This window comes from Petaurus breviceps, unplaced genomic scaffold, assembly GCF_028583685.1.
Source record: "Petaurus breviceps papuanus isolate PSGF00001 unplaced genomic scaffold, PetGlider_PUasm1.0 76, whole genome shotgun sequence".
Classification (NCBI taxonomy): Eukaryota; Metazoa; Chordata; class Mammalia; order Diprotodontia; family Petauridae; genus Petaurus; species Petaurus breviceps.
The window spans coordinates 40,743,732-40,765,576 of NW_027186473.1; the positions used below are offsets into that span (position 1 = coordinate 40,743,732).

At 37.7% G+C, this 21,845-nt stretch overlaps 1 pseudogene; it reads left to right on the plus strand.

Moving 5' to 3' along the window:
- Positions 1–9,420: 9,420 nt before the first annotated feature.
- LOC138174810 (solute carrier family 25 member 3 pseudogene) lies at positions 9,421–10,397 on the plus strand (annotated as a pseudogene).
- Positions 10,398–21,845: the final 11,448 nt, after the last annotated feature.

Consider the following 21,845-nt stretch of genomic DNA (forward strand, 5'->3'; position numbering starts at 1 on the left):
CTTCCTTCCTTCCTTCTTTTTCTTTCTTCCTTTCTTCTTTTTTTTCTTTCTTTCTTCATTTACTCATTTATTTATTTGTAATATGACTAACATGGAAATATGTTTTGCATGATTTCATATATGTTTAATTTATATCATTTTGCATGCTTTCTCAGTGGAGAGAGGTGAGAAGGAGGGAGAAAATTTTGAACTCAAAGTTTAAAAAGAAAAAAATATTTAAAATAAATAATAAATTAACAATTTTTTAAAACATCGATACCTGTCCATCCTGTCCTCTTGGGCTTCTAACTATGTCCTCCCACAAATCCTCCCCAGAGGATCCACCCTGATGCTTATTATCTGTACAAGGGCAGACCTCTCAGACTCTCTATTTCCTTACAGTAGGATGAAAGGGTTGCCTTTGATGGATTCAGTCCTTTCCTTTTGTAGATCAAAGATCCTAAGTTCCCACAGTTTATAGGATCAAAGGTTTAATTCTGGGAATGACTTTTGTGACCAAGTAATCCAACTCCCATTTTACAGTTGAGAAAATTCAGGTGCAGACCTTGCCCAAGGTCACAGAAGCAGCCCCAGACCTTGGGTCTTCCCAGGTCTTCTGACTACAAGTTCAATTTTAGTATTAAGAGAATTGTCCAGATCACTGAAAGTATGAATCACTTGCCCAGGGACACACACTCAGGATGGTAGAAGCAGAATTTGTACTTAAGTCACTTTGACTCCAGCTTACTCCACCAAGTGAGCATAATCTTCCCTTATACAGATGAGAAAACTGATATACAGAATGGTTAAGTGCAGAATCACTTGTGTGTGCTTACACAGCTTAGCGATGGGTATAGAGTCAGAAAGACTTGAATTTGAACCAAGTTCACTAAAATTTGGTGCCCCTTGAATTTTACACTGCTCTCAGCCCTGCTATGTCTCTAGCCAATCCTACTTGCTTTTTTTTTTTTTTACCATATTAGAGCTATGCCATTTCATAAATTAAACCTTCAGTCCTATATAAGCACTAACCACATAAGCAATTAACCACAAAGTCATAGATAGGATCAGATGATTTTATCTTTGGATAGGACTAGACATCATCTAACTCGATATCCTCATTTTCTAGAAGGGGAAACTGAGACTTAGAAAATATTTGGTGACTTGCCCAAGGTCACATAGAGAGGTAGTAGCAGAACTAGGAGTGACTGAGCCAAAATGGACATTCAGAGCATCTGGCCAAAGTGATTATTAGATGCATATGTGGCATTTTATTAAGAGTAAAATGACAAGATGTTGAGTCTGAGGTCCTGGCATTGTCAACATCCTTTAATTTTCCAAGATGCAATCAGGTAATAATCCTATTTCCAAGTCTCTAGACAGCAAAATTGTCAGTACCCAAACTATATTTAGTTCTCCATCTAGAGCATTAAATAGTCACATAAGTATTAAGATTGGTATACTTGTCTTTCAGACAATCTTCTTGTCAAAATTATACTTACAGAATCCTCTTGCAGGCTTTTTAAGAGAAAGAAAATGTTTAATCCCTCATTCACAATCTTCTCCAAGCTCTTTCTTTCCCCATTTTCCTCAACATTCTATTTAAAATTTTGACTTCCAAATTCTATCCCTTCCTCCTTCCCTTTCTTCCCTCTCCCTTCCCAAGAAGGCAAGCAATCAGATATAGGTTTCCAAGTTCTTACCATTTAAACATATGGCCTTGAAGACCTTTGCATTTTGGATCTCTTATTCACTGATTTTTAGTTCATCTCTTATCACTGGAGGTAGAAACAAAAGGACCAGGCACCAAGGCAGCATGTCTAATTAGCCATGTCCTCATATGGAATTCACTGACAAGAACACCACCCTCATACAGAGAAAGGTGATAGAACAGGTGTGATTGTGGAGGAAATGATTGGAGACTATAGGATATAATCTCAACATAAATTATGACCATCACTACCATGCCTTCCCAAGACTCCACTAAGCCCCCAAATAAATATGTGATGCTGTTTCAACAGTTCCAAGATGCAGCAAGTGATAGGAGATTCTGCTCTTGTCAATACATTTTTTGCATTAGAAATACTTCCCCTGAATAGAGAGACATTCCATTGCTTAATCATTCAATAAACATTTATTAAGCATCTGCCATGTTCCAGGAACTGTGCTAGATGTTGGAGACATGGAAACAAACAATGAAATTGTTCCTGCTTTCAAGCTTTTATTTTATCAGGGGTGAACAATATTTACCCATGTGAGTGTAACCTGGCTTTTGAACATACCTAACTCTAAGGCAGCTAGATGGCTTGTGGCTAGAGTGCTGGGCAGAGTCAGGAGGAACTGAGTTCAAATCAAACCTCAGATACTCACTAACTGTGTGATTGTAATGTAATGCCAAAAGAAAGGCAACTTCCCAAAGTTCAGAATACCAGCATAGGTGCTCTCCATTTTATTCAGTAACAAACCCAGAACAGAGAAGATCAAAACATGACATCATTCAAAATACAGCATTTACTAAGTGTGATTAAATAATCTCCAAGTACTACCCCACCCCAGGACCTTCCAATCATTCAATCAATTACAAAGTCCCTGTTCTAAATACTTCTCCACCCCTAGGCTATACCTTAATTAAGTCCACCACAAAGTCCCTCTTCTCAAATGGAGATTAGTTTCCAAACATAAAGTCAAAAGTTCCCCACCCCTGGATCACAATTGAATCTACCCCAGAGTTACATCAAGTTTAAACACAGCACTTAATACCCAAATGGAGGTCTTTTCTTCATCTTGACACGAGGCAAGTTCTCAGCAATCTTAGTTCCTGGGGAGACAAGGCTTAGCAAGGCCATAAGATACATTGCCAATCCCTTCATGAATTTATTCTCTGTCTGTAGAACAGTCCTAGAACCCCTGAACACATTAGCAAAGCCCTCTCCCAGGATTTCTGTAAACATACAACAAGAAAATCCTTCTTCAGGGCTTCTGAACCAACAGAAAGGCTCCCAGACCCCTGCAACAACAGCACTGTCCTTCACCAGTGGACAGTATTTATTCTGTCTGCAGGACAGTCTCCAGACCCCTGCAACAACAGCACTGTCCTTCACCAGTGGACAGTATTCACTCTCTGTCTGCAGGACAGTCTCAGGGCTTCTTAGTGAACAGCCAGGTTCCAGGACTTCTTCAACAAAAGGACTGTCTTTCACCAGTGGACAAATCTGGCAAAATAACATCAAAACAGACAGACAAAGTACCAGCAAAACAGCCATGTCTCCTCAGTCCTTGGCAGCTCAGGGGGCAGGTCTCAAAAGTCCAGGGCAATTCAAAGCGGCCACCAGCAATTCTCTTAGCCTCTCTCTCTCCATGAAGTGCTGCTTCCAAAAAGATCTTCCGCCTCTCTCTTGTCTCTCCAAATCTACGTCACCAGCTCCTCCCAGTTCAGGACTTTCTTTTCACATCAAAAAGTCCATCCCACAGGTGGGATTAACAAGCTCTGGGTTTTAACACAATCAATTTGAAAACCAAGCCAATACAGGGGAATCTTTAAATGCCATTACTATCACAGTGATCTGGGACAAGTCACTTAACCCCTGTTTGCCTTAATCTGCTGGAGATGGAAATGGCAAACCACTCCAGCATCCTTGTCAAAAAAAACCTCTTGACCAGTATTGGCATGCTATGGTCCATGAGATCATGAAGAGTTAGACATGACTCAATAGCAACAATAGTTAGCCTAATGTGGAGCTCTCTGCATCCTTGACCATGTGGGTGGTATAGGCTGTTTTGATTTACTGCCTCTGTCTTTAAAACTGGTGAGACTGGTGGCTGTCTTTCCATCATCGTTTTGGTTGTATTCCTAGTTTCTGATCCCAGAATGGATGACATGAAATGACCTGGTGAGAGGGAGAAGGCTATTCCCTTGCTTTCCCTTATTGACCCAGGCTCTGAGAAACAGGTTATGGATAGGATGGGAAAAGGTAATTAATTTCTTCTTTGTATTGTTTGTCCTCAGTTTTAGGTATGAGAGTGATCCACACCAGACCTAAGCCAAGATGGCTGGTTGGGCACCGCAACTAGCTACCCTGGGTTGAAAGCCCTGAGAGTGCAGGGTACCTAGGGTACCTCTGACCCAAATATTGTAATAGTCTCTTAATTAGTCTACTTGTTTTGATTCTCTTCATTCTATCCTCCACAACTTACCAAATTAATATTAAGGTCTGGTCATGTCAATCCCTTACTAAGAACTCTTCAGTGGCTTCCAGGAGAGAAGACAAAACCTTTTTTTTTTTTTCCCTGAGGGCAATTGGGATTAACTGACTTGCCCAAGGTCACATGGCTAGTTAAATGTCTGAGGCTAGATTTGAACTCAGGTGCTCCTGACTCCAGGGCCAGTGCTCTATTTACTATGCCACCTAGCCACCCCTGAGAAGACAAAATCTTTATCCTAGCATTTAAATCCCTTCACAGTCTGCCTTTAACCCACCCTTACATCCTTTTCTCCTATTCCTTTCCTTCACGCTAATCTATGTTCTAGTCAAATTCAACTATTAAATGATACTCAGACTTGGTGTTCCCTCTCTTGCACTTTGCATGGGCCATGCCTTGGGTCTGGAATGCCTTCTGACCTCATTCAATGCCTCATAGAATCCTTAGCTTCCTTCAGGCTCATCTCAGTCACCACCTATGAGTAATCTGTCCCCTACCTTATCTTCTATCCCACTCCCAAGTTTTTGGAGCCCTCCCTATCTACAAATTTCCTTATAATCTCTACCTGTTGTATCAAAATGTAAGTTCATTGAGGACAGGGACTGCTTTGATTTTTTTTCTTTAAACCTCCAGTGATTAAAACAGTGCTTTATACTTAAATATTTACTAAGGTGAATTTAATCAAACAGAAGAGAGGAGTTTTTAGACAAGCAACTTACTATAATAGAATAGAATATGAACTGGAATAGGACACAGAAGAGTTTCAGCTCTGGCAGCTACGTGGTGTAATGGCTAGAGATCCAGGCTTGGAGTTAGGAAGACCCCTGGGCAAGTCACTTAATGCTTTTTCCTCAGTTTCCTCATATGTAAAATGAGCTGGAGAAGGAAATGGCAAGCCACTCCAGTATCTTTGCCAAGAAAATGAAGTTGGACGTGATTTAAAATGACTGAATTTACCATTAGTTTTATAACTATGGACAGGTAATTTAACCCTTCTGGGTCTTAGAATATTATGTAGATCATATAAGACCATGTATATGAAAACATTGTGAAACTGAAAGCCTTATAATATCCACATGTATATTATAGAACCATAGGCTCAGAACTAGAAGGAATCTTATAGATCATCAAGCCCAATCCCAGACAAGGGAACTAGCATAGAGGGGTTAAATGAATTGCCCAAGGTCACATAGCTAGGAAATGTCTGAGGTTAGGTTGGATCCAGGTCTTCCTGACTCCAAGTTCAGTACCCAAAACACTATACCATGGATGTACCAATGTGGAATTGCTCTTCATCAATGTAGATTGGAAATTTGTCCACAATTTATAGTTTTAGGAAAGTAGCTAGATTTTTGAGAAGACTTGCCTACAACCACATATCAGGTCAAGGATAAAGCAATGAGCTAAGACCTCTCCAGATTTATCACTTTAGACAGTTTCTGGCAATAGTCATTTATAAGCACCGAAAAAATTCTTTCTCTTTTCCCAAGTATTTCAACACCTGATTTTCAGTCTTCCTTTCAAACCCAAGTGGAATGTTATACTTAATAATATTATACCTGCCCTTATACTTTAGGATTTCATCTTACATGTTGATGTCCCTTTAAAGCTTCTTGATTCCCATTACACCAACCCCTCAATAGCCACACACAGTGATGGTCATACCCTTGTTCAACAAGTGTTCTGCAACTACAATCCATTACTCTGAAACTTTTAAATCTGTCCATTACCTCCTGCCCTTGCAGCTCATCCTTAGCCTCACTATAGCTCTGGAATTCATACATTGTAATTAAGATGGATCTTCTCAGAACTTTGAATGAAGGAGGACACCCCGGCTAGCCATATCTCATTCATCTCCAGACTGCACTTTGTATTTTGTCTATCATTATCCCCTGACCATCACATTTTCAGCTTGGTGTGTGTGTGTGTGTGTGTGTGTTGTCTTTCTCCATTAGAAGGTAAGATCCTAAGGGCAAGTAGGTGGCACAGTGAGTAGAGCACTGGCCCTGAAGTCAGGAGGACCTGAATTCAAATCCAGCCTCAGACACTTAACACAAAAACTAGCAGTGTGACCTTGGGCAAGTCACTTAACTCCAGTTGCCCTCCAAAAAGCAAAAAAAACAAAAACAAAAAAATGAAGGTAATATACTTAAGAGCAGGGACTGTCTTTATATTTGAATTCCCAACATATAGTGCCATCCAATGCACATAGTAAGAGCTTAATAAATGCTTACTGACTGACTGAATGTGATAACACTGTGTACAGCTTTGTATATATGGCAAAGTAGCTATGTAGCTAATTTCTTAGTTTGTGCTCCAGTCATGGCCACCCACCTTCTGAATTCACCCTCTGAATCTGGGGCAGAGTCAGACTTAGTTGATTATACAAGTCCAACAAAGAACTAAAACCCATCAGAAGTTGTTTAAATGGTGCCTTTTCATTTATGAATGACTGTATTCATTTATTGGCATTGTTGAAGAACTAATATGACTTTTGTTCTTCTATTCCCTTCACTAGGACCAAATGGAAGATTCTAATCTTAAGGAATTCTGCAGTCCTTCTGTACTTATTACCCCCATCTCCCGTAATGCCTACTGAAATGTCCCCCAGCTAGATGAACTTGCAGCATCAGTAGTTACCCATCAAGCAGGAAGATAAAGTCTGACTCTGTGAGAAGTATGTCTACAGTGATGCTTTGCCTATAAACTGTACCTCACAGAAAACAACTATCCTAGATTGAAATCTACCTATGGTTTTCAATATCAACTGGAACCACTTTTTTTTTTCTCAACTGGGGATAAGCAGCCTAAAAGGCAAATGAATTTTTTCTTCTTGAATAGATTGTCGAGAAGAACAAAAAAAAGTTTTTTTATATAAAATAAAGGGGAGGATATAATCCCATTGCCACTTTAAATAGCTGAACATCATCAAACTAGGAAATCTCTTTTTGTTTGTTTCAAAGGGTTTCAAAGTGGAGAAATAATCCTTTAATCTTTAAACATACCATCGGCATATTTGTAAATGCACCATCAACCCTCATCTTTTTGTTCTGCAAACAGAAATTAGTTTTGTCTCTTGAAGGTGAAATGAAAGAATAATGTGCTGCATCTTAGCTAAAGAATGACATTTTCTTAAAAGATTCATCTCAGGGAGGAGCCTGAGCCAAGATGACAGAGAGAATACTATAAGTTGCCTGAGCTCTCTCCAGCTTCCCTCAGAAACAATATTAAATCAAGCCTTTAAAAGAATTCTGAAACAACAGAATCCACAAAAAGACCGAGTGAAACAATTTTCCATCTCAAGACAACTTAAAAGGACTTCAGGAAAGGTCCATCTCACTTAGGTAAAAGGAGAACACAGCCTAGAGCAGGGATGTTCAAGAAAGTGGCTCTTAGCCACAATACAGATCAGCAACCAAGGCCCCATGGTCTAGGCTCAGCAGGCCAGTTTTGAAGCCTCCAGTCCCAGCACATGAGGCCATTTGTCAGTTCCTGAACCCAAGGCACAAAAGGTGTGAGGAGGCCAGGCCACCCTAGCTCAGTGGGCCATCCACTAGCCCCTGAGTCCCCAGTGCAGAAAGCCAGTGATCAGGTTCCTAGTCTCCAGTGTAAGAAGCTTGAGGTAGTGCCCCTTTTATCCCAATTTTTAACAGATCTCAATTTTTTAAAAATGATCAAAAAACAGGAAAGAGCCCTGACCATAGAAAATTACTATAATGACAGGGAAGATCAAAACACAAACTCAGAAGAGGAAAATGATGTCAAAAAGTCTACATACAAAGCCTCAAAAGGGAATATGAATTAGTCTCAAGCCCAAAAAGTTCTCTTGGAAGAGCTTAAAAAAATTTTAAATCAAGTAAGAGATGTAGAAGAAAAATTGAGAAAAGAAATGAGAGCTATGCAAGAGAATGATGAAAAAAAGTCAGCAGCTTGGAAAAGGAAGCATAAAAATTGACTAAGGAAAACAACTCCTTAAAAAATAGAACTGGCCAAATTGAAAAAAAAATCTTGGCCAAATAGAAAAGGAAGTAAAAAAGCTAACTGAAGAAAATAATTCCTTAAAAATTAAGATTGGGTAAATGGAAACTAGCTATAAGACACCAACAATCAGTCAAACAAAATTAAAAAAAATGAAAAAGAAGAAAAAAATGTTAAATATCTCATTGGAAAAACAACTTGCCTGGAAAATAAATCCAGGAGAGATAATTTAAGAATTATTGGACTACCTGAAGGCTAGGGTCAATAAAAGAGCCTGGACAACATCTTTCAAGAAATTATCAAGGAAAACTGTCCTGATATCCTAGAACCAGAGGGCAAAAGAGTCATTTAAAGAATTCACCAATCACCTCCTATAAGAAATCTCAAAATTAAAACTACAAAGAATATTATAGCCAAATTCCAGAAAGTCAAGAAGGTCAAGGAGAAAATACCACAAGCAGCCAAAAAGAAATAATTTAAATATCCAGGAACCACAGGCAGGAATACACAGAATTTAGCAGCTTCTACATTAAAGGATCAGAGGTCTTGGAATATGATATTTGAGAAGGCAAAAGTGCTTAGATTACAACCAAGAATCCTTACATGGGAAGATGATACGTGTAACTCTTAACAACTATATCTCTATTAGGGCAGTTAAAAAGAGTATACTTAGACAGAGGGTGTGGGTATAAGTTGACTTTAATGTTATGATAAAAAATTAACAGGTGAAAATGGATTGTAATGGGATAAGAGGAAAGGAGGAGATAGAATAGGATAAATTATATCACATGAAGAAGCATGAAAGACCTTATTACAGTAGAGTGGAAAGAAGGGAGGTGGTGAGAATTGTTTGAACCTTACTTTCACTGCATTTGGCTCAAAGAGGGAATAACATATACCCTCAGTTGGTCAAAGAAATTTATCTTACCTTATAAGGAAGTAGGAGGGGAAGGGGGGGAAAAGGTGGAAGGGACTGATAGAAGAGAGATAGATTGAGGGAGGTGATGGTCAAAAGACAAACATTGACAAGGAGGGACAGGGTGAAAGGAGAGAGAGAGAAAAGTATATGGGGAAGGGGGGATAAGATAGAGAGAAATATGCAGTAAACATAACTGTAAATGTGAATGGGATGAACTTTCCCATAGAATGAAAGTGGATAGCAGTATGGATTTAAAAAATCAGAATCCGGAGGACGTTTGCTCTCTGTGAGCTGCAGCCTGCTGGAGCAGACGGACGGTTGTGTCTCCTCCATCTTAAAATACAGTTGTGAATATGGCTCCATGAAGTTTTATGCGCTCTGTGGCATTGGTGGGGTCTTAAGTTGTGGCCTGACACACACTGCTGTTGTACCCCTCGACTTAGTGAAATTCAGGATGCAGGTGGACCCCCAGAACTACAAGGGCATCTTTAATGGATTCTCCATCACACTCCGAGAAGATGGTGTTCATGGTCTGGCTAAAGGATGGGCTCCAACATTCATTGGGTACTCAATGCAGGGACTTTGCAAGTTTGGTTTTTATGAAGTCTTCAAAGTGTTGTATAGTAACCTTCTTGGTGAGGAAAATGCTTACCTCTGGCATACATCCCTGTATTTGGCTGCCTCAGCCAGTGCTGAATTCTTTGCTGATATTGCCCTGGCTCCTATGGAAGCTGCCAAGGTCAGAATTCAGACCCAGCCAGGCTACACCAACAACCTGAGGGAGGCTGCTCCAAAAATGTTTAAAGAAGAGGGCCTCTTTGCATTCTACAAGGGTGTTGCTCCTTTATGGATGAGACAGATCCCATACACCATGATGAAGTTTGCTTGCTTTGAGCGAACCGTTGAGGCCCTGTACAAGTACGTTGTTCCGAAGCTCCGAAGTAAGTGCTCAAAGGGAGAATAGCTGGTGGTGACCTTCATGGCAGGTTACATAACTGGTGTCTTCTGTGCCATCGTGTCTCACCCTGCTGACTCTGTGGTATCTGTGCTGAACAAGGAAAAGGGCAGCTCAGCTTTACAAGTCCTCCAAAGGCTTGGATTCAAAGGTGTATGGAAGGGGCTCTTTGCCCATATCATCATGATTGGTACCCTGACTGCACTACAGTGGTTCATCTATGACTCCGTGAAAGTCTATTTCAGACTTCCCCGTCCTCCTCCACCTGAGATGCCAGAGTTTCTGAAGAAGAAGCTTGGGTTGACACAGTAGATGAATCAACTATGAACTGAATATGCTTGCTGACCAGTGTTGAGCAAATATAAAAGAAACGTAACTGTTGCAACAAACAAACAATTCGTGATAAAAAAAAAAATCAGAATCCCGGTGGCCAAGTAGCACAGCAAGTAAGAGCACTGGCCCCAGTGTTGGTATGACCTGGGGATTGAATCCGGGCTCAGACACTTAGCACCCACCCAGAAACACCTGGCTGTGTAACCTTGAGCAAGTTACTTAACCCCAACTGCTTTAAAAAAAAATCAGAATCCTAAAATACGTTGTTTACAAGAAATGCATTTGAAGCAGAGAGAGACACACAGAAGAAAAGTAAAAGGCTGGAGCAGAATATATTATGCTTTAGCTGAAGTGATAAAAAAAAAGCAGTGGTAGTAATCCTGATTGCAGACAAAGCAAAAACAAAAATAGAACTAACTAAAAGAGACAAGGAAGGAAACTACATCTTGTTAAAATGTATGGAAAATGTATGGTAGACAATGAAGTAATATCAGTACTAAACATACATGCACTAAGTGTTGTAGCATCCAAATTCTTAGAGGATAAGCTAAGAGAGTTAGAGGAAGAAATAGACTTTCCCCCTCTCAGAATTAGATAAATCTAAAAACAAAATAAGCCAGGAAGAAGTTAGGGAGGTGAATAGAATTTTAGAAAAGTTAGATATGATAGACCTCTGGAGAAATGAATGGGGATAGAAAGGAATATACCTTTTTTCTTCATGGTACATGGCACTTACACAAAAATTGACTGTGTATTAGGGCATAAAAAACTCATAATAAAATGCAGAAAGGCATAAATGTGAAATGCATCCTTTTCAGATCATGATGCAACAAAAATTATGTGTAATAAAGGGCCATGGAAAGATAGATAAAAATTAATTGGAAACTAAATAATCTAATGCTAAAGAATGAGTGGGTCAAATAACAAATCAAAAGAATAGGACCAATAGATAGAACCAATAGAATCAACAGAACCAACAGAACCAATTAATTTCATCAAAAAGAATGACAATAATGAGACAACATACCAAAACTTATGGGATGCAGTCAAAGTAGCACTTAAGGGAAATTTTACAGCTCCAGATGCTTACATGAATAAAAGAGAGAAAGAGGAGATCAATGAATTGAGCATGCAATTTAAAAAGCTAGAAAAAAAACCAAATTAAAAACTCCCAATTAAACACTAAATTAGAAATTCTGAGACTCAAAAGAGAGATTAATAAAATTTAAAGTAAGAAAACTATTGAACTAACAAATAAAACTAAGATAGTTTTATTAAGAAAAACAATAAAATAAATAAAACCATGGTTAATTTAATTAAACAAAAGAAAGAAGAAAACCTAATTACCACTATCAAAAATGAAAAGGGTGAATTTATCACAAATGAAGAAGAAATTAAAGCATTAACTAGGAGTTGTTTTGCCCAACTCTATACCAATAAATTTGATAATTAATGTAAAATGGCTGAATATTTAAAAAATATAATTGTCCAGATCAGCAGAAAATGAAATAAAATGCCCCATTTTCAAAAAAGAAATTGAAAAATTCATTAATGAACTCCCTGAGAAAAAAATCTCCAGGGCTATGGATTCACAAGGGAATTATATTAAACATTTAAAAAAAATTAATCCTAATACTACCAAAACTATTTGGAAAAATAAATAGGTAAAGAAGGAGTCCTACAAAATTCCTTTTATGACACAAATATGGAACTGATACTTAAAGCAGAAAGAGTCAAAACAGAGAAAGAAAATTATAGACCAATTTCCCTAATGAATATTGATGCAAAATGTTAAATAAAATATTGGCATATTTATATATGTATATTGGTAATATATATATATATATATATATATATATATATATATGTAATTTATCACTGGGAAACTACACTAAGACCAGATGGGATTTATACCAGGAATGCAGGGCTGGTTTAATTTTGGGAAAACTATTAGCATAATTGACCATATCAGTAACAAAGCCAAAAGAAATCATATGACTGTCTCAATAGATGTGGAAAAAAGCTTCTGACAAAATATAGCACCTATCCCTATGAAAAATACTAGAGAGCATAGAAGTAAATTTAGCTTTCCTTAAAATGATAAGTAGTATCTATTGAAAACCATCAGCAATCATTATGTGTAATGCGGATAAGTTAGCGATCTTCCCAATAAGATCAGGGGTAAAATAACGATGCCCATTGTCACCATTATTATTCAATATTATACTAGAAATTTTACCTTTAGCAATAAGAGAAAAAAAGAAATTGAAGGAATTAGAATAGGTAATGTGGAGACAAAACTATCACTCTTTGTAGATGATATGATGGTATACTTAGAGAATCCTTGTGAATCAACCAAAAAACTTCTTGAAGTAATTAACAACTTTAGCAAAGTCACAGGATATAAAATAAACCCACATAAATCATCAGCATTTCTGTGCATTACCAACAATGTTCAGCAGCAAAAGATAGAAGGACAAATTCCATTTAAAATAATTGTAGACAATATAAAATATTTAGGAGTCTACCTGCCAAGACAAACCAAAGAACTATATGAACACAATTACAAAACATTTTTCACATAAAGTCATATCTAAACAATTGGAAAAATATAAATCTCATGGGTAGGCTGAATTAATATGATAAAAATGACAATTATGCCTAAACTAATTCACTTATTCAGTGCCATACCAATGAAACTACCAAAAATTTAATTTATAGAGCCAGAAAAAATTACAACAAAATTCATCTGGAAGAGCAAAGGTCAAGAATATCAAGGAAATTAATGAAAAAATACAAAGGAAAGTGGTCTAGCCACAACAGATCTAAAACTATATCATAAAGCAGGATTCATCAAAACTATTTGGTACTGGCAAAGAAATAGGGTGGTGGATCGGTGGAATACATCAGGTACACAAGACACAGTAGTAAATGACTATCATAGTCTACTGTGTGATAAACCCAAAGATTACAGCTTCTGGGATAAGAATTCACTCTTTTACAAAAACTGATAGGAAAACTGGATAATGGCATGGTAGAAACCAGGCATAGACCAGTATCTCATACCACATACTAAGGTAAGGCCAATATGGGCTCATGATTTAGACATAAAGGGTGATACCACAAGCAAATTAGGAGAGCAAGGAATCATATACCTGTCAGATCTATGGAGAAGGCAAGAATGTATGACCAAACAAGAGATAGCGAATACTATGAAATGCAAAATAGACAATTTTGAATAAATTAAAACATTTTGTAGAAACAAAACCAATGCAACCAAGATCAAAAGGAAAACAGAAAGCTGGGAAACAGTTTTTACTACTAGTGCTTCTGATAAAGGCTTCATTTCTCAAATATATAGAGAACTGAGTCAAATTTATAAAAATACAAGTCATTACCCAATTCATAAATGTTCCAAGGATATGGACAATTTTCAGATGAAGAAATTAAATCTATTTATTGTCACATGAAAAATGCTCTAAATATTGATTAGAAAAATCAAAATTAAAAGAACTCTGTAGTACCACCTCACATCTATCAGATTGGCTAATATGACAGAAAAGAAAAATGATGAATGCTGGAGAATATGTGTGACAATTTGATCACCAATGCATTTTTGGTGGTGTTGTGAATTGATCTAACCATTCTGGAGAGCAATTTGGAGCTGTGTCCAAAGGGTGCATCTGCACAGTGTATCCCCTTTGATCCAGCAATAGCATTACCAGGCCTGTATCCAAAAGAGATTAAAAAAAAGGTGTGTGTGTGTGTGGGGGGGGTAGGATCCATATGTATAAAAAGCTTTATAGCAGCTCTTTTTGTGGTGGCAAAGAATTGGAAATTGAGGGAATTTCCATCAGTTGCGGAATGACTGAACAAGTAATTGTATATGAATGCAATGGAATACTGTTGTATTATAAGAAATAACCTGGAAAAAGGTTTCAGAAAAACCTGGAAAGATTTATATGAATTTATGCTGAATGAAGTGAGTAGAATCAGGAGAACATTGTATACAATAACAATAACACCATGAGATGATCAACTGTAATTGACTCAAGCTCTTCTCAGCAATACAATGATCCAAGACAATTCCAAAAGACTCATGGTGATATGATTCTTCCCAATTATTGATGCTTCCTCACTACCCACTCTGAGAAATTCTATACATTTCATTTTTTTATTTGTGTCCATACTTTCTCCTTTTTCTTGATCCCCATAATGCAAGCTCCTTGATCAAAGAAAGAGGAAAAATTATCTATATGTAAGTATATGTAGATGTGAATGGATAAATAAATTATGATATATAAATGCAATGGAAAGCAGCTAATTGCTAAAATGGATAGAACATTGGATACAGAGTCAGAAAGAATTGTTATATCCAGCCTTGGATAATCACTAGCTATGTAACTCTGGCCAGAACATGTCTCTTAACCATTGCCTGCCTCAGTTTCCTCATCTGTGAAATGGAGATAATGATGGCATCTACCTCCCAGGTTATTGTGAGAAACAAAAGATAATATTTATAAAGCACTTTGCAAACCTGAAGGAACTATTTAAATGCTAGCTATCACCATCATCATCATCATCATCGTTATTATTAGTAGAATATTATTTTGCCATCAGAAATGATGAAATGGGTGCTTTAAGAAGAACCTGGAAAGAACTATATGAACTAATGCAGAGAGAAATGAGCAGAACCAGGAGAGCAATGTATATAATGACAACAACACTACAGAAGAAAATATCTTCAAAAGACTGTAGAACTCTGACTAATGCAATGATAAAGTCCAAGTCCAAAGGATTAAAGATGAAACACATCACTCACCTCCTGCCAGACAGGCAAAGAATTTAAAATTTGTGTTACATGTATAAAAATATGGATATAAATGTGTATATATATATATATATATCATATATGAATAAAACTATAGATAAACTCACTTTTTCTGTGTGGTCAGTGTGGGAATTTGTCCTTTTGGGGGAATATACATAATTATGATGAGGGTTTTCTTTTACATTTTCTATTTTTTTGTCAGGGGGGAAGGCTGTAGTAGGAGAGATGTATATCTGAAGATAAATATGAAAAAGCTTATTTTAAAAGGAAAAAAGAATTATGTTTCTTAGAGCAAGGACTGTTTTTTTCACCTCTTTTTGTGCCTGGCACATAGTAAGCACTTTTTCAAAAAAATTGAAGGTTCAGCCAATGTGTAAATTGTCTCTAGGAAACTTTACTGGTTTCTGAAATACCAACAACTATCTTTTTCTCTATTCTTCTTTTCCTTCAAGATACAGATCAGGTACCATCTTCTGTATGATTTTTTCTTTTCTGACCACTCCTTCTCTCCCCCACAACTGCTAATATCCAAACCATTTTGTATCTAACTACTCAGGTGACTCTATGTTCTCAAAGAGTAGAGTGCAAGCTTTATCAGGCCCTTCACCAAGTTGCAAAGGCTTCAGTTATGGTCTGGTGATAGAATATATTACTGTTTTCCCATGACCATCATACTTAAATCCTAGTCTCAACACCAGGTTGGCCTCAGGAGACTGATTTTTTTTGAGTCATGGAAATGTCATAGGCTTTCTACTATGTGGTATGCATCTCTAAAGGGAATACAGCCAAAATCACAGATCCTTGAAATATTGAAATATGTGTTTAACAATTATAATAGGGGCGGTTAGGTGGCGCAGTGAGTAAAGCGCTGGCCCTGGAGTCGGGAGGACCTCAGTTCGGTTCTGGCCTGAGACACTTAACACCCACACAAAAATACTAGCCGTGTAACCTTGGGCAAGTTACTTAACCCCAACTGCCCTTCAGAAAGGCAAAAAAAAAAACAATTATAATAGCATCACTTAATAACACGTGACCTGTGGAGCAGTATCTTAAGTTCTGGGTTCAAATGATTCATATTCAGTCTAAGTGGGATATCATTTCTTCCCTCACACACCTTCTTCCCTCCTGCTCCTATCATCTATCATTTTGGTATTTTTTGCCCCCATCCAGAATTTCTACTTGGAATTTCAGAGTATAGCTTGTGTCTAGGGCTCTATTGATGAAGCTAAGGAATTCCCTAGTCCCTATGCATCTACTCAAGGTGCTAATGCATACTGGGGGCACTCCCACAGTCAGAAGTTAAAAACAAAAGGGTTCATAGGAATATAGAAAAAGAGTTTAATAATAATAGAATAAGTTGATAGGAATATAGAAAAAGTAACATAATTTTCCTCTTTCTCCAGAGTCACTTTTTCTTCAGGGACCTATGGAATCCCCTTGTTGGAGGGTTTCACCATATGGTTTGGATTCCCCTCATAATGAAAGAGAAATTAATTTGGAAGTTTTAGAGAGGGAAATTTTGAACAGTCTAGAGAATCTTTTCTTCATCCTAAGAAACTTTACATGCCTCCAGTTTTATGGCATTGCCCTAAGAACAGGAATTTCCTCAGTCCAAAATCCAATTGTAACTGCTGTAGGAGCAACTCCCTTCCCAACTGGACCTCTGATGTACAAATAACAGACTGTAAGAGTAAGGGACAAAAGTCTGTTTTTGCTTCTTCATACCACGGTCAATCTTTCACTGCTCTTCTTGGAGAGACACAGATACCATATGAAAGAATCTCCTTTTCCCAACAGTTCTGTGCACCCCAAGAACTTCACTTTTTAGAAGCTGGTCCTTGAACTCTCACTATTGTGTAGCAAATCCCTAAAGTTCTATCCAGTCAGTTGGGTATGTGTCTCCATGTTCTCTGAAGTCACTTGTTTGAGAGATTCAGAGGCTGCCTCTTGTCATAATGAGGAACCTCCAGAGAAAAACTGTGCACATGCTTGGAACTTTTTCTCATCAGGATCTTAGCCCTACTGCTCTCTACTCTGTGCTCTGCTTTCCCAGGGTCTCTTGGAAAAGAGGAAATAACTCTGATCAACTCCTGCTTTAATTTTTTTTTCAAATAACAAGAATATGTTTTCTCTCCCTTCTACCTCCCTCCACCATTCTGAAAAAAAGAAAAAAGAAACAAAAATGAAATACTGGTATCAATTATACATAAATAAAACAAATTCCACATTAACCATGTCCAAGAAAGTAAATACTACTGAGCCATAGGAAATTATGAACAAAATGGCTTCAGAGAAATCTCAGAAGATAGGTGCTGAGTACAGGGAGTAGAACCAGAATATATGTATGTATATATACATTTGTATATATATGCATGTATAGCATATATACATACACAATGCATATGTGTATATGTATATACATACCTTATCATATACATACACACACATATACATATATATTATATATACACACACAACACCCTTGTAAAATTGAACAACTTTGAAAGATTCAAGATCATTTTTTAATAGGGCTAACTCAAAAGGAGCCCAGTGGATAAAGCAATGGGCTTGGAGTCAGGAAGACTTGAGTTCAAATTTGGTGTCAGAAATTTACTAGCTGTATGACCCTGGGCAAGTCATTTATCTCTGTTTGCCTCAGTTTCCTCATCCGTAAAATGAGCTGGAGAAGGAAATGGGAAACCACTGCAGTATCTCTGCTTAGAAAACCCCAAATGGGGTCATGAAGAGTCAGATATGATTAAAAATGATTGAATAACAACAATAAGAACACAAAGGGATATTTCTAATCATCCTGATTCAATCATGTATGAATGAACGCCTCCTTGATTTTTTAGGCTCAGTCCTCCCAATGATGTACCTGTGAATATTTCCCTACTGTCCATAGGAAAAAACCATCAAAGTTGTTAAAAAAAATGCTTCCCTCCCAGTAACCCCATCAGGAAATTTTTCTAATCCATCCTGTACATACTGACCTAAAAGCACCAGCAGGAAACAATGTGTTAAGATTTAGTCTCCAAACTATTCTATTAGTAAGTGGAAAGATTAAAATATTTGTCTTCTATGTGATACCTTCAGTGTTTTTAATTAATTACATTGCATTGTCAATCTAGCAATGTGCATGGTGGTTTCTGAAAATAACTGTTTCTAGTGGAATAATTATGCCTTGCTCCAATTACAATATTGTCATAAAATGTTATTATAACATTTGCTCCTGGAAAGAACAAAATCTAATTGTATAAACAAATAGATATATGAGGTTGGTGATAACTACAGAGGGTCAAAGAGAAAACAAATAGCCTATGCAAAGTGTGCACAACATCACAGAAGAACTTCTTCACAATTCCCAAAAGAGTCCTAGGTTTCTGTTTTCTTCTACTTACAAATCCAGGACCTGCTCACATTCCTCCTGCCACCACAGGATCATACATTTAGATCCAGAAAGGACCTTAGAGGCCACAAAATCCAACCCTCTTTATTTTACAGAGCTAGAAACTGAGACCCATGGAAAGGAAGTATCTCACCCAAGGTCATAAACATAGTAAGAAATTGTTCTAGGTCTTCTGACAACCTATCTCAAATTCTTTTCACCATACTATTACTCAGGACTATTACTCTTCCTTTCTCATGGGGTAAGTCACTTAAACCTCCGAGTTTTGGTTGGTTCATATGTAAAGTACTCTGATACTTTGCTGGATCTCATCAATGTGGATAATCTCTCCAATGACTCAGCTCACAACGTATCTGTGCCTGCCATTCCTGTGGGACTCTTGCCCCTGCCCTCCCTTAATAACTGCTGCAGGGGGTCATGCTGAGTGCCTTGATATTGTCTGGATGCCAATGGAGTAGAGTCTGTCTACCACCTTTCCTTTGCTCTGGCTATGGGATTGTCTTGTCTTTTTTTTTTTTAATCTAGTCATGTACTTCTCTGATGTCAGATCAACAAGTCAAGGCATTTATTAAGCAACTACTATGGGCAGCTAGGTGGTGCTGTGGATAGACCATAGGCCATGGAATCAGGAGGACCTGAGGTCAAATGTGGCCTCAGCTACTATGCAGCTGTGTGACCCTGGGCAATTCATTTACCCTCTTTCCCTTAGTTCCTCTTGGGTAAAATGAACTGGAAAAGGAAATGGCAAACCACTTCAGTATCTTTGCCAAAAATACCCCAAATGGGGCCACAACAAGTCAGACATGACTGAAATGACTCAGCAACACTTACCAGACAGTGTGCTTAAAGGCTGGAAATGAAAAAATAAAAAGGGAAAAAACCCACTCCCTTCTCTCCAGGGGTTTACATGCTATTCATTACATCTTTAAAACGGGAATAACAATGCCAGCCCCACTCACCTCCCTGAGCTAATGGATAGGAAAATGTTTTGTAAACTGCAAAGTATGACAGAAATAGGAGGAAGTCATGGAGCTTCTGGAGCTACTGGAAATCATAGACAAGGTAGACTCAAATCATGAGGGAAGCCAGAAAATTTGTCAGCAAAAGAAAAAAAATGGGCTAAAAGGGGCAGCAAAGTCAAGCAAAGGAATTAGGGGAGGTAAGAAAAGGGAAGAAGACTGTGTGTGTTAAGTGGCAAAAAGGAAGGGGCTTGTGTTGAAGCATGGGTCGTAGGTTTATCGACCTAGAGCTGGAAGGAATCTCAGAAACCAATTCTTTCATTTTAGAGAAGAAAAAAAAAACCCAGGCAGTTTGCGCCTTTCTCAAGATCACAAAAACAATGGCAAAGTTAGAATTTGCAACCATTTTCTCCTAATTCAGAGTCATTGGACTATATATTGTATCATGATATTTACTGACAGACTCTCACGGGATTTGAATGGAAGCTTCTTGAAGGCAAAGACAATACCATTTTTTATCTTTGTTCTTTGCTTGGTGACAAGGATTTAACATGTGTCTGTTAGTTGAATTTCAAGTAAATAAGGAAATAAAGAGTCTGTGTGACACAGAAACTGGGTAATTAATGGCAGAATAAAAATTTTAAAACAGCTAGTTTTTGGAAAAATCTACCTTCTCAGTTTTCTTTTTCATCTTCAATTTCCCCTTAACAGTTTCTATCTAGCTACCTAAAAAAGGAAACCAAGTCACTAAGAAAGGCTGACTACCTGTTAATTTTGAAGGAAAAAAAGGATAGAGATTACTAATGGTTTTTAAATTAATTAAAATTAATTACAGGCTGAAATATATCATCTCCATGTGGATGGTCAATTAGACAACTAATTATCTTGAAACACAATTGCTTGCATAAATAGATGACCACACCCCCACCCAGTGTCCTTTTTCAGACTTCCCAGGTGTTTTCCTAGCAGTTTGCTGCATTTTTTTAGGACTCATCGTTTTGAGTTAAAACTGCATGCATGCGGGAAGTGGATGGCAATTTGATTGACATATTCTTATATCAAATACAATTTAGGATTCATCCTGAGTGCTGCCCATCCCTAAAGAGTAGTGAATGCAGTACAAACTCCACCTTAAACATTGTTATTAATATTTTCTGTCCATTTGCAAGTAAGGACAAGTAACCCTAGATTCCTGCAATCCTGATCCTGCTACCCAGAATATCTAAGCTTTCTACCGCCAAGTCATGATTATTTTTGTTTCCAAGAACATTGACAGGGAAGAGGAAAAGAAATAATAAGAAAGAAGGAGTAAATTTTATGAAACCGATGAAGGATAGTATGACCTTCATTTGCCATCTGAGTTTTGTTGATCAAAAGAGAACTATGTGCACAAGGCCCTGCACATAGTAGGAGTGTAATAGTGTTTTAAAGCATTTGAATGGTTGTCATCTGGAAGATAGACTTGATTTGGTCTGCTTGGACACTAGAAGCAATTGGAGATAAAGTTACATAGAGGCAGAGTTAGGCTCTATTTAAGGAACAGTCTTTAATAATTAGATCTGAATAATGAAATGGACTATCTCAGCAGGTTATTCTCCACTTGAGATGTCTGTGCAAAATCTGGCAACAATTCCTACTCTAGAGAAACTTGCTGTATAATATTAAGTAATAGTTACATAATGCTTTAAAATTTTTCAAAGCACTGTCTGTATGTACATATGCATGCATGTATGTGTAGCAGCAAGCACCCCAAGCATCCCCAGGGTCACTGCCAACACAGGTTCTTGGATCTGCTTTGTTAAAGGAAAGCAACTCAAAATGGGTTAACAAGCTTACTTTAATCAGTCAAATATGTATCGTTTACCTAGTTCAGGGGAAAAAGGTCAGCACCCCGAACTTCAGAGTATACAGACAGAATTATCAAGACAGAGAAACAGATCAAGTAGACAGTTTCCAAATTGTCCAATTACATCCATACCAAATCAACATCTGGGTTTCAACATCTGGGTTTTTCAAAGCCGAGGAGGGGCTCTCAACAACGGCTTCCCAGAATCCAGATCAAATCACAGAACACTTCTCAAAGTGAGCCCCGAAACAAAACCTCACATCAGGGCTTATATAGCCTTCTCCTGGCTCAGAGAATGTAACAACCTTTTGGACCCACTGGCCAATCAAGAAGTATCTACTGAAAAACAAGCCTCCTACCCCAGGCTCCAGGTGCACTTTAGCCTAGGGGCAGGGAAGATCTTCCAAATTTACATTCCCATTACAGTATATGTATA